The sequence below is a fragment of the Parasteatoda tepidariorum genome, chromosome 8, assembly GCF_982258835.1.
Source record: "Parasteatoda tepidariorum strain Cologne lab strain chromosome 8, Ptep-v5.0, whole genome shotgun sequence".
In the NCBI taxonomy this organism is placed as follows: domain Eukaryota; kingdom Metazoa; phylum Arthropoda; class Arachnida; order Araneae; family Theridiidae; genus Parasteatoda; species Parasteatoda tepidariorum.
Window position 1 is genome coordinate 88,460,979 of NC_141762.1, and position 13,990 is coordinate 88,474,968.

Below are 13,990 nucleotides of genomic sequence, written 5' to 3' on the forward strand. Positions count from 1 at the left end.
TAGATGCATCTTTGTAATTTCCTTTTTTAACGTGTGCTATCTTTTCTTCAACTTAACGAGTGCCTATGATAAATCTTAACCAAAGATAAGCTATCTCAATTTTCATTCTATGCAGCGGGGATGGCTTCTCTGCTTTGGTAGCCTGACCACCTGCACGCGAAATCGAGCTTTTTACGGTAAACTAAGAAAAAATGGTTCCGCAGTGGACTGATCTTGAAGACACGGTTCCCAGTAGAACACCGAAGTCAAGCATCACTACAGTCAGTAAGCAGGTGGGTGACCACTTCGATCAGCCTGCGTAGGGACCGAGGGTGTTTGGTATCGGTTCTCGTTAAACTGTTCTACCGTAAAGTGCTCGACTTCCCTCGCTGGTCGTCAGGCTACCAAGGCAGGGGAGCCATCCCCGCTGCAGAGGATCGAAATTGCAACAGCACGTCTTCGGATCGTCCTCAGGGATGTTTTTCAGACCGTGGCCAATAGCCCATTGTGCAGCTCTAGTGAGACGTAAATAAAGTACCTACCTACTAAGAAAGAATGATGAATAATTATTACGTTTCAAATATAAAATTTTCTTTTTGCATTTTTGTTACATTTTCTTATTATTGTCTTTCCTTAATTTCATGCATATGGCAACCAAAACACAACCTGAATCTTCATGTTCGAAAATTACGTCCCAGATAGCAAAATAAGGTTTATTTTCACTCAGTGAAAACCTCTTAAAGTAAACCTAAAAAGGTTTGTAATGCGGTTTACGTGTAAACCTTCTAATCTTAAAGCGAGATCTGTGACCATCTGCTCAATTCTACGCTCATAACTCTTATCCAAAACCTTGGAAAACAACCTTCTATATAAAAACCTTAAATCGAGGTTGACTTAGAGTTTTCAAGCGTGAAAAAAATCCTTTAATAAAGCTAGTCTCAAAATGAAAATAATCTTAAATCTAGGTCATTATAAAGTTTCTTTTCGCAAAGTCTTGTATTCTCAGCTAAAATCCACCTTGTCATGAAATTTTAATGGATAATGCAATTTCGCTAGTGTGACGTCGCTAATTGCTAGTGTGACGTCAGCTAAAACGTCATTATGGACCTAAGTGACAATACTTTTTAAAAAAAGCTTTAAAAAAATAATTTTTAATCCTTTTAGGATGAAAGGTTTTAATCTGCAATATTTTCGCTTCATTGAAAAAAGGTTTTTAGTACAAACCTTTTCGTGACAATTAAAGGAAAATTCCGATGCAAGGTTGCCGTAAGGTTACATGCTTTCTGGGATTATACTAAGTGATTTATCTGTCCAATGTGAATGCTCTGTGCATAAATTTTCTACCATTTATTCATTTTTAGTACATAGTTTTTAAGTCTTATTTTTGTAGTGTTAGTGTTTTCTCTTAACTTGTTTCTCTAATCCTTTTTTTGCCTTTTAGGATCTTGCCTCCAGAAGTGCGTGCTTGTGCTGGGCCAAGCCCGTGTCCTGCTCCCCACTCCCTGAGACCCTAACTTGTGATGGATTCATTGCTTCGCACAAGTTAGTGTCTCGGGCCATGGGTGGCAGGTGGGCTCCGTCTCCCCAGTCATCTTCTGATCCCCCCTTTACTTCCACCAAAACATCTCGCAGGTAATTGTTCTATTTTCTTCTAATTCTATTTTCCTCCATTTATAAAGTTAAAGTATTGTTTTAAATAGGAGAATATTTTATAGGTTTATAGCAATGTAATAATAAGTAATGTTTTCAAATTGTTTGGAAGAGCTCTTTTGATGAATTATACCAAGATTTTTATGTAAGCATTAAGACGTAAGATGTTTATGTATATTGTACTATGATTCAGCGAAAATCCAAGTAACTTGCAAAAGACCTATCTGGAGACAATAATAATGAGCTGGCGTAAAAAATATAGTATGAAAAAAAAAGATTATATATATATATATATATATATATATATATATGTTCAAAATGTAGAGAAAACAAGGGAAAAATTACAGAACAATGAAAAAAGGGGAAAAAAGAAAAATAATAATGAAAATAAAAATAGTAAAAAACCGGGGGGGGGGGAATGGATCAAAAATTTTGAAAAATCCGGAAAATAAAAGATATAATCTTTTTATCAGCTCACACGATTGTATCCGCAAAAATTCTTCTTAAATTCTTAAATCAAAATTCTTCAAAAATTCTTTTTTATATATATATATATATATATATATATATATATATATATATATATATATATATATATATATATATATATATATATATTACATCAAACTTAACTGGAGAATTTCATTTTCACCAATATTCGAAATGATTTTGAATAAAAAATTGGATTGGTTAAATATGAGGAGTTATTAAAAAGTTTTAATTTATGTTTCATGAAATAATGTTTCATTCTGGAGCCATTTTTTTTTTCAATTTGTTCTTTTAACCTTTAAACTGTATGCTTTTCTCGACAGGAAATATTTAATTTAAAAAATGCTGGGAAGTAATAAAATATTTGGGATTCAAGTGTTCAATGCCTATTTATATCTTCCAAGAAATAAAGTACAGTGTGAAAATAAAAAGCAGACCACCCTGAATAACTTTTGATGCTAATGATCGGATCTTTACTTTCTAGGACTCAATCTTAATGGTTTGTGGGGATGACCACAAATATACTAATTAATAAACGCAGACGATATTTTAAGTTACGAAATGAGACACAAAAGCGCACTTTATAGTTCCAGTGAAATCGAATTTTAAAAAAGTCATATTTAAAATTCGATTTCACACCGATTTTTCGGGGTATCAGACGTAGATATTATTAACGCTCGGCCGCAGAAGCATTCTCATTGCGTACGTTGATGCGCCAGCGAAGGATTTGCACCAATCAAATATTAAATATTTTGCGTCTGAACTTAGTTTATTCAACTAACGCTAAAAGTAGATGCCAAGAATCGTTAAAAACTACTGTTTTTATTTTTTTTTGTATCGCACTCTTTTTTTTCAAAAGTAGTGCACTACTCTACAAACTACGGAAAAAAGTAGCGATTACAGTATAGCGGGCTAATTCCGACCACTGCAGTGGTCGGAATTAGCCCAGAGTAAAAGTGAAGTAACCAGAGGTTACTGAAACGAAACAGAACAGTGCTACTATTTTGCGAAATCCTTATCGCTTGGTAGGGTATGTTTGTTTTGTTGTTAATTTACGTCGCACTAGAGCTGCACAATGGGCTATTGGCGACGGTTCGGGAAACATCCCGGAGGATGATCCGAAGACAAGCCATCACAATTTTGATCCTCTGCACCCCCGCTTCGGTAGCCCGACGACCTGCGTGAAGTCGAGCACTTTACGGTAGCACAGTTTAACGAGGACCAATACCGCACACCCTCGGTCCCTACGCAGACTGATCCAAGTGGTCACCCACCCGCACACTGACCGTAGTCAGTGATGCTTGACCTCGGTGATCTGCTGGGAACCGTGTCTTAACGATCAGTCCACTGCGGGCCCTTGGTAGGGTATGAATCTTTAGTAAACGTATAATATATAATAATTTGGACTAAAAATAATTTTTACTTTAATAAGGATAGCTGAAAAGCAAGAGAGGTAGAGAGTTGACACAGTGAAACAACACTGACGTCATGATTTAATCAACAACAACACGTTAATATGGTGGGTCTTTTTTCATTTTTTTTTTTCACAAGTAAAGTGAAATTTTTAGTTCTTTTGCAAGAAAATAGAATTAATTTCCACGCAATCGAGATACCCTGTCTTACCCACCTTTCCACCATGTACGAAAATATTGTACTTTTGAAGCAGAAGTATTTGGCTCAAATTCTATATCAAATTAATTCCGCGAATAGTATGTTACTATTTGAATGTACATAAATTGAATTTTAAATTGAAAAACTTGGTGAAATAAAAAGCTCAACTACTAGTTTTGCATAGTCGAAGAAATTAATGTGTTTAAAAAAATATCTAAGCATCTGGAATCTGTTTAAAAAAATTACCTTTTTGTTTGAAAACTGCCATATTTTAAGTTGGTGAAATAAACTAATATTCAATTGATCTAACTTAGTTATTGAGAATGAGAAAAATATTCTGAAAATGCATTATTTACAAAACCTTTTTCTTAATACAGAATATACATAAATTGAATGTTAAATTGAAAAACTTGGTAAAATAAAAAGCTCAACTACTAGTTTTGCATAGTCGAAGAAATTAATATGTTTAAAAAAATATCTAAGGATCTGAAATCTGTTTAAAAAAATTACCTTTTTGTTTGAAAACTGCCATATTTTAAGTTGGTGAAATAAACTAATATTCAATTGATCTAACTTAGTTATTGAGAATGAGAAAAATATTCTGAAAATGCATTATTTACAAAACCTTTTTCTTAATACAGAATATACATAAATTGAATGTTAAATTGAAAAACTTGGTGAAATAAAAAGCTCAACTACTAGTTTTGCATAGTCGAAGAAATTAATATGTTTAAAAAAATATCTAAGCATCTGGAATCTGTTTAAAAAAATTACCTTTTTGTTTGAAAACTGCCATATTTTAAGTTGGTGAAATAAACTAATATTCAATTGATCTACCTTAGTTATTGAGAATGAGAAAAATATTCTGAAAATGCATTACTTACAAAACCTTTTTCTTAAAATATCATTTTCTCATTTCAAAGCAGTTTTTCAAGTGCAAAAAAACGTGTCAAGCACTTTTTATAGATAAAATTATTATTTTACATTATAATTAGTACCCCAAATTTAACTTTAATTTCAAATTTGAAATATTTTTTCTGAGTATAGTTTTTTTTTTTCAAATAATTTAATTAATTCAATTAATTTAATTTAATTTTTGTAACCTTTTTTTTTTTTTTGCATTGTTAAAAAGTTTTTAAAATAAAAGAATGTTAATGTCGTTATTTATACCCTTTCCTTACATCAATTATCAGCAAAATTAAAGAAATCACAAACCTTCTTCCATTATGAATATTTGAGTAGCCCATTTTGTATGTAAACAATCGTGCAAAATTCAAGACTATTCCGAATTTGTTAGAAAGAAAATATATTAGCAGATTTTGAAAACTATTTTAGATTCCAGTTTTTTTCATTCTTCTGAAATGCAAAGTCAATTGTTTATTTTAAAAAAATAAAATAGTATATAGTATATTACAAACTAATTAAATATACAAAACTAAAATATATAATATTACAAACTAACTATACAAAACTAATATATATAATATTACAAACTAAATGTACAAAACTAAAATGTAAGTATAAAATAAACTACAAAACTAAAATATAAATAGTATAAAACAAACTACAAAACTAAAATATTACGAACTAAAATATTCTTTCAAAATAAAATATAATGAAAAATGATTAATTGCTGTACTTGTGTGAGATAAGTATGACAATAACGTATTGAACACAAATAGAAATAAGTTAAAAAATATACAGCTGTTTCAATTCTTAAAAACAAGTATAAAATATTCTTCTGTACCAAGATAATATTTGCAATTACATAGAATCTGCTATATGAGCATTTATTAGATTGTGTCAGCCATATCTTTCAGATTGCGATTATATTTTGTGGACCAAAAACCCGAATTCGTCTAAAAATAAAATCTGTTTATTCAGACAAAGTACGTATTTGTTACTGATTTCGTTATTTAAAGTATCGTCTGCTTAATTAATTAACATCCCTTAGGGTAGGCCTTCGATCTAATATGAACATCTGATTATTAGATTAAAAGCTAGTCAGGATGTTCACTTTTTTATTTATCTGTACATTACTTATTTATACTATTCGCGAAATGTCAATCTATACTAACGTTGAAATATAACGATTTTCCGTTAATAAGATTTCGTTCCTTTTTTTTCTGAAAAAGATTTTTTTTTAAAAATATCAACGACTGACCTAATTTAAACTATTGAAAACGATTTCCGAAGGCCGAAGTGAAGCGAAGGGGAACCACACACACACCAGCAAACGCAGGAGTTAAGTTTCATTTAGAGTCCTAACTTGATTGATATCGACATCTGGACACCACTCTTAGCGAGTATCGGGGGTGGGGTACTTCTACCCCTCAACTCCCACCACCCTCTATTAGTAGGAGGGACTTCAAATAGAATAAGGAGTAGAGGGTGTTGCCAATTTTTTTTATTTTTTTCATTTTCTCTCTAGTATTGATGGAAATTGTTTTATAGTAAATATTTTCTTGCTTACGGATAAAAAGAAAAACAGTTAAAAATGTAACCTAGAGCTTTTATGGAAACAATCGATGAAGCAATCGGTTTTTAATAAATAATGTTTTAAGCATTAAATTAATAATTAATGTATTCTTTTTCTTGCCGTTTATAATAAGTCGGCCATTTTGGGAATTTTTTTTTTTTTTTTGTAACTTTTAGCTGAAATTGCGCGACCATTTAAAATGCTAGTTTTGATTATATGATGAAAATCTTCTTAGATGATGAAAATTAAATGTTGATTTTTACAGTAAACTTATTTATCAGTTGTTTTGTGAAGTTTTATTTATTATTTGTTACTGAAAATTATGTGAAATCTTAAAATGCTAGTTTTGAATACTGAATAATTTGATTAGGAATTGAAAATTAAGCGTTGATTTCTATATTGAACTGATATTTCAGTCGTTTTGCGGAGTTTTATTTAATATTTTGTACTGAAATTGTGAGAAAATTTAAAATAATATTGATTACTGTAAAAAAATATGATTATTCAGAAAATATATCAGCCAAATACCAAAACAAATATATTAGCCATTTTACAAAGATTTATTTATTAATTTCAGCTAAAATTATGAACTACATAAAACAACAGTTACATTACAAAAATATGATTAGATAGTTAAAATTAAAAGTCAATTTTTGTATTAACTTTATATTTAATTCATTTTATGAAGCTTTATTAATTTAAAACACTAAATTTGATTATGAATAGTAAAATTATTTGATGAGCTAATAAAAATTTAAGAAATGGTTTCTGTATTAAACTCAAAATTTTATTATTTCCTGGAGTTTTATTTAGTAATTTCAATTGAAATTGTTTAATCATTTAAATTAATAGTTTTGATTACTATATAAAAATCTGATTGTGATCCGAAAATTAAAAATTGGTTTCTATATTCAACCAATATTTCAGCCATTTTTTTTTAATTGAATTCAGCTGAAATTGTGTAATTATCTAAAATAAGAGTTTTGATAACAGCATACAAATCTAACTGGCAAGTAAAAATTAAAAACTGTTTAAATGTAATATTTCAGCAATTTTAAGATATTGCATTTACTAATTTCATCAGAAATTATGTAACCACTGAAAATAGTTCTAATTACAGGAAAAATAAATAAATAAAAATTGATTAGCTAGTAAAAATTGAAAGCACATTTCAGTATATAACATACAGTTCCGGAATTTTTTATGAAGTTTTATTTACTAATTTCAATTAAATATGTGATCATTTAAAATGACAGTTTTGATCATAGTAAAAAAATGTAGTATGTTATTCAAGAAAAAAGCTACTATCTGTAATAAACTCAGATTTCAGTCATTTTCTGAAGTTTTATTTAAAAATTTCAGTTGAAATTCAGTTACCATCTAAAATAATAGTTTTGATTACAGTGTGAAAGTCTGATTTGACTTTTAAAATTTAAAATTATTTCATTTTTGTTTTTAAAAGAAATATTTTGCTCATTTTTTCTGAAATAAATCTCCGAAGTTAGAGCTCTTAAACAGGAAACGCTTTAGACTTAAATTGGGAAAACTAATAGCAATATTTTGTAGTAGTTTATATATTAAATTAGATATTAATTTTAAAGATAAATTAAATTGCCGTTTCATTTTCTTTTTTTAAGAAAGAAAGAATTTTTTTTTTTTTTAAAGTATTCATTTAAAGAAAAGGAAGAAAAGAAAAAAGAATGTTTAAGGTTTTAGACATTAATGATAGTACTCGTACAAAAATTACTAATTAGATTTTAGTTTTGAGTAAGTTTTAGAAAATATTATTTCATATTTCGATACTTTTCTTGTCTTATTAGCTTTTTCTGTTATTGAGACGGAAAAAAAAGTATTTTTAATGATTTGTATTTCTACAGAAATGATAAAGCCAGCAATATTTTTTTTTTCAATTTTGATTCGAAATACATTTAAAGAAAGAGAATAAACAAAAACATCTTTCGCTATATTAAAAAATCGTCGCTGTTTTGTGTGTTCAACTTTAAATAATACATTTCGTTTTGCTGAGCAGGATCTATAACACTTAAAAACTTGAAATAACGAAGGAGTGCACATGAAGAACGATAGAATAGAAAAAATTTATATTTGATAATTAGTTTGAGTTTGAGTAAGTTTCTCATTTTAATTTGATTTTAATTAGAAAGTATTATTTCATATTTCGATGCGTTTCTGGTCTTATTAGCTTTTTCTGTTATTGAGACAAAAAAAAAATGAATTTTTAATGCTTTGTATTTCCACAGAAATGATAAAGCCAGCAACATTTTTTTTTAAATTTTGATTCGAAATACATTTAAAGAAAGAGAATAAACAAAAGCATATTTCGCTATATTAAATAATCGTCAGTGTTTTGTGTGTTCATCTTTAAATAATACATTTCGTTTTGCTGAACAGGATCTATAAGACTTAAAAACTTGAAATAACGAATGCTTTGTGTGTTCATGTTTAAATAATACATTTCGTTTTGCTGAGCAGGATCTATAAGACTTAAGAACTTGAAATAACGAGTGTTTTGTGTGTTCATCTTTAAATAATACATTTCGTTTTGCTGAGCAGGATCTATAAGACTTAAAAACTTGAAGTAACGAAGGAGTGCACATGAAGAACGATAGAATAGAAAAAATTTATATTTGATAATTAGTTTGAGAATTCAGTGTTGAACTTGTTGGGGGAAAAACATATGAGTCATTCTGCGGGTAACACAAAAGGAAATCATTGGTTGAGAGGATCATATTTATTTATAAACTCAGCACAAACTTTTTTTTCCCGTAATTCCAATTTGTTTCAGAGAGCCGCGATGGCTCTGGGCATAGAGCGTTCGTCTTCCAATGAGATGAAACGGTTTCGTATCCCAGCGATACGAATTCCGCATCTGACTTGCCCCAACCACAGTGCTGACCTAAAATATCCTCAGTGGTAGACAGATCATGGGTTAGAGTCCCCTTGCCGTCAGGCTAACCATTAGAGATTTTTGTGGTTTTCCTGCCCATGTAACGCAAATGCGGGTTAGTTCCATCAAAAACTCCTCCACGAAGGCAAATTTCTTCCAATACTTGATCCAGGAGTTCCCTTGTCTTCTGGATTGGGTTCAAAATTACATGGCTACGGATTTGAACATTGGTAGTCGTAAACTCAAAGGAGGTGTCAGTTGTTCAGCGACGGTTATAAAATAAAATAAAATTTGTTTTAGAGTTATTGGATTTTTAATGCTTTTTTCGCAAATTTTGTAGCACTTTCTTTTCTCACATTTTGTTTTATTTTGATTTGCCGTGCAAAAATAGTTAGACTTAGGAACTTAAAGTTATGAAAGACTGTAGAAAAATGTCAGAAGAGTATGATGGAATAATAAAAATTTATTTGAGAAAGTAGTGAAGTTATTTTGACATTAGTTTGAGAATTATAAACTGCTAAATTTTTAATAGAAAATATCATGAGGACCAACCTGCAGCTCTAAGAAATGTAAAGAGTCAAATTTCGACCTGCTGAAAGAACATCATGAACTTAACGAAAGTTTTTTTTTTTCCTTAAATCTTTTTTTTTTCAAGAGTTATTTCAATTGTAAGTGCATTTTTCAGATTTCTTTTAGATAATGACTATTGACCCATTGCTTTAGAATAATTTATTTCTCTCAAGATCTGTCTTTTATAAGCTCGTTTTTTGAAATAACATTAAAAAGGAGATTAAAGGGAGAGTGAGAATTTAGATGTTGACAGATAAATGTTAACATTTGTTTCGAAATTTTTTAAGATAGAAATGGCACAAGTGGGATAAAAACTGTTTCCAATTTGATCTGTTATATGTTAACTAAGCAGGGCTGCAAACTTTCTACGCTTTTGGGGAAAATTTCTTCTAGGGATTGCTAAGTTTATGTTTTAATGTATTGTTCTTTGTTTTGTAAATTTGATTTAAAGTTATTTTGCGCACCTCTAGATGGTGATTGATATGATATGCCATTTTGCTTCAGCTACCTCATGATGAGACTTTTAAAATGTAATCAAAATTACCAAAAGTTTTGAATTGTCTATTACTTTTTAAAATATTTCATAACTGTCGTTGAACAGCCGACCCAATTTTTTGGGTTTACTATTATTAATGTTCAATTCCTTAGCCGTGTAATTTTGAACCGAATCCAGAAGACAAAGGAACTCCTTGATCAAGTTTTCGGATAAATTTGTCTTTGTAAAGGAATTTTTGAAGGAACTAAACCACATTTGCGTCACATGGAGAGGAAAACCACAAAAACCTACCACGGTTAGCTTGACAGCAAGGGGACTCTAACCCATGGTCTGTCTACCACTGACGATATTTTACGTCAGCACTGTCTGTGCAAGCCTGATGCGGAATTCGTATCGACCAGCCATCGCTGGGATTTGAACCCGATGCACCTCATTCAAAGGCAGTTATATATATCAAATACAGTTGAATTTTTATTTTTCAAATGTAGATAACCATTCATTTTGTTACAATTGACATATCTAATTATATATTTCAGAAGCAAAATTACATTTTTTTCATCGACCTTTAAAAGAAAAAAACAATGATGAGCACGAAACGAATCCGGTAGTAAAATACGAAGATACGGTTGGTGAGCACAACGAACAGTTGTGGAACCTTTCCATCGCTTAAAAAAAATTTTTTTTTTTTGTTCCAATTAATTCGCACTGTATGGTAGACTTAGTTAATTTCTTTTGATATCCAATTTTAATAAAGCCTCTCCTGGATTCTGTATATTTTAGAAAATTTCATCTAGTGACACTTAAACGTGAAGTAAATAAAAATAATGTTTTTTATTTTTCCGCTTTATTAATCAGTTTATAGTTTATTATTATCATTATTTACTGGGAGTTTTTTTTTTTTGTTAATTATTTTTGAAAATTTGTACGAGACTAGATTTGTTTTTTTTCTTCTCTATATGGAATTATTTTACTGAACGTTAAGTTATATATTCACAAAAATATGGTTCAATTCAACATCTTATTAATACTGCACCAAATTTCAGCCTCATTGTGTAATTCAAAGTACTGATGGTTCTTCCCTAGAATGTAGCAAATATAAAAATTGAGACCAAAGCATTAATAAGTTGATTTACCATTGTTTTAAAATAAATGCCCCATACCCTTTAAAAGTTTTTACCCGTCACGTCTACCTATATAAATACATATATATATATACCCGCAAATCATCTTGAAATATGAGTCCTTGTTTTGACGTGGTTACACAATTTAGTCCATTTTCATCAATTCATGTACCTTGGAAAAATATTTTCTTCCTGCAATATTGGAGGGAGGGGGTGAAAGTTCTTTAAATCCCCCAACAGATGGATTACTTAGAAAAGGTGAAAGAATAAAAGAAAAAAAATGAAGGAACAGAGTAAAGATAGTGACATGAAACAGTGTTGCTACCCTTATAGGTGAACAGAGAGAGTGTGTCATTTCGAAGTGATGCACATGCCCCAAAGGGAATATTGGCTTCTCTTCACACCCCTTCCTCCACCACCCACCCTGACGGGTTTCGGTTACCATGGCAACTGCATCTCTGGCGATACCGCTCAAGGTCAGGCTTTCTTCCCCCTCATCCTTTCGTTGTCATGGATACTGGTGTGGAATCACATGACCACTCCCATCTTCACGGATGATGCGCTGTTGGAGCGTTCAGTCACGACGCTGACCAGGCGACACATGTTTGGTGAATACTGATTTGGTTGATAGCAAAGGTACAATTAAGGCTTGTTTAAGGACTTTGAAGTGCAAGAATGCGTCGTTTAGAAAGCTGCTTAGCGAGATGTTAATTTTTAAAGAGGCTTGCGGGGATTGGATGAAAGTTAAATCTAATGATTGTTACTAAGCATCGTCTTAAGCATTGGCGTCGATTTGGTCTCTTAAGTTGAAGCGGACTTTGGTAAATGTCTAAGTTGAAGCGGACCATACGCATTCGATGGCCACATAAAAACAGTTTTTTTTAACGTATTATTTCTGCTTATCAAATTATGATTCTATAAATGCTAATTATATTAAACTGAACGATTGACAATTCGGATTTAATGCCCAATATTTTGGCGTCCGCACATATTCTAGCCTTCGCACACAATGATGAACCCCTCGCTATTCTGAATTTAAAAATATTAGCACTTAAGAAGAAAAGTTTAGTAAAGCTTTCCTTTTTGTAATTAACTTTTATATTCTTGAAACTTCTTCGAGCTGTCCGGGATTTGAGGTTTTCAATTATAGCATCTTTTTGTAAAGCCTAATTAAAGGTTTTTCAGTGTTCTTCCTTGATTGTTTGTAGATAAGTGCACTTGGATCGTTTTTTCCGCTCTAAAAACACTCTGAAACTGTCACTTTCACCCACTGAGATCTTTAGAAATAAAATGCATAGAATATAAATAAATGTTGTATCAGGACTGTTAAAATATTACATAATTCTAATTTGGCAATTTTGTACCCTCTTCGCCTTCGTCAGCAAAAAAAAAAACAAATTACAAACCCTCACCCCTGCTTACGTAAGAAAATTAAAACAAGTTCTAAGCATCGAAATTTGACTAAAACATGGTGCGTAGCATTTTTAAAAAGTGCTTAAAGGTGCTTATTTTCATTTTTTGAAAGCTTTTAAATGTGATTTTTTAATTGGGTTTTTTTACGAAGTGCTTAATATTCCTCTTCCGAAATGAATTTTTTTTTCTTTAGCATGTTGATTTTCGCCACGTTTTTGGGCAAAAACAAGGTTTTTCAATATGTTCTATTTAACGTTTTCACAATTCATTCAACCACAATCCATTTCGGCTTACCGTTGGTTCGAAGCGTTCGAAAGCGCCAATCATTTTACTTGTTTGATGAAATATATGCGAGTCCGCATGTGCGTCTACTGCGCTGGGTTCTTTGAGATTCTCTTTTGCAAAATATTCTCAATTCTTCATTTTCCAACCTCTGAAATCGAACAGAAAAATCTTTCTATCTTTTTATGGTGGCTAATCTAATCAAGAAAAAAGTTCTTTGTCAGAAACTAGTTATTTTATCATTATCATATAAATTTTTTTGAAAATTATTTAGCATTTTATTAATGTATATAGTGCTTAAAAAGATTTTTGAGTACTTACAAAGTATTTAAATTTGCTTATTGTTTGTTGAAAGATTTTAATTACACACTCTGTATAATATTCAAATTTTGAGAATTTCAGAATTAATTAATTGAAAGATATTACTTTACATAAAACGAAATGTAAGTTTTAATTCATTTTTGTATATTTTTGAGTAGAAAACTTTTAATTTAAAATAATTTGAAGGAGAATATAAAGTATAAATTTATTTAAATACATCTAATATCAGACAGTGTTTGTTACAGTCCTTTTTTTCCAAATTTCTTTTAGAGTTTTCTATATGGCATTGCTTTTTTTCTAGGGCTATTTCTTTATTTAAGAGTGCAGCATTTATTCAATTGCACACATCATTTCATTGTTTTCTTATGCGTTTTCCAAAACCGCTGAAACTCCTTGAAGAAAGCTTTTTTCCCCCCAAAATCTAACTTTTATTTCGAATTCAAAGCGCATTTTTTAAAGAAAAAAATAAAACAATGGGAATTTAGTTTCTTCCGTTAAAATTGTGCATAAACCTCCTCCGACTTGTGGTACTTACGTAATATTTGAACAACTCTATAGTTAAATAAAAAAACTTTTCCTGATAAATCTTTTTTTTTATTTTAAATTTCACTTATTTTCTTAATTTAACTAGCTCATAGTGATAAAACTTTTAAAATGTTTTTTTTTCTTCTCCT

At 30.3% G+C, this 13,990-nt stretch overlaps 1 long non-coding RNA gene across 1 annotated transcript in view; it reads left to right on the top strand.

Moving 5' to 3' along the window:
- Window positions 1-1,420: 1,420 nt before the first annotated feature.
- Window positions 1,421-13,990, top strand: part of LOC147806506 (uncharacterized) — a 49,164-nt gene continuing 36,594 nt past the window's right edge. The window contains exon 1 of the long non-coding RNA XR_015435930.1: window positions 1,421-1,611. This is a non-coding gene — a long non-coding RNA (uncharacterized LOC147806506). The remainder of the gene's footprint in view (window positions 1,612-13,990) is intronic.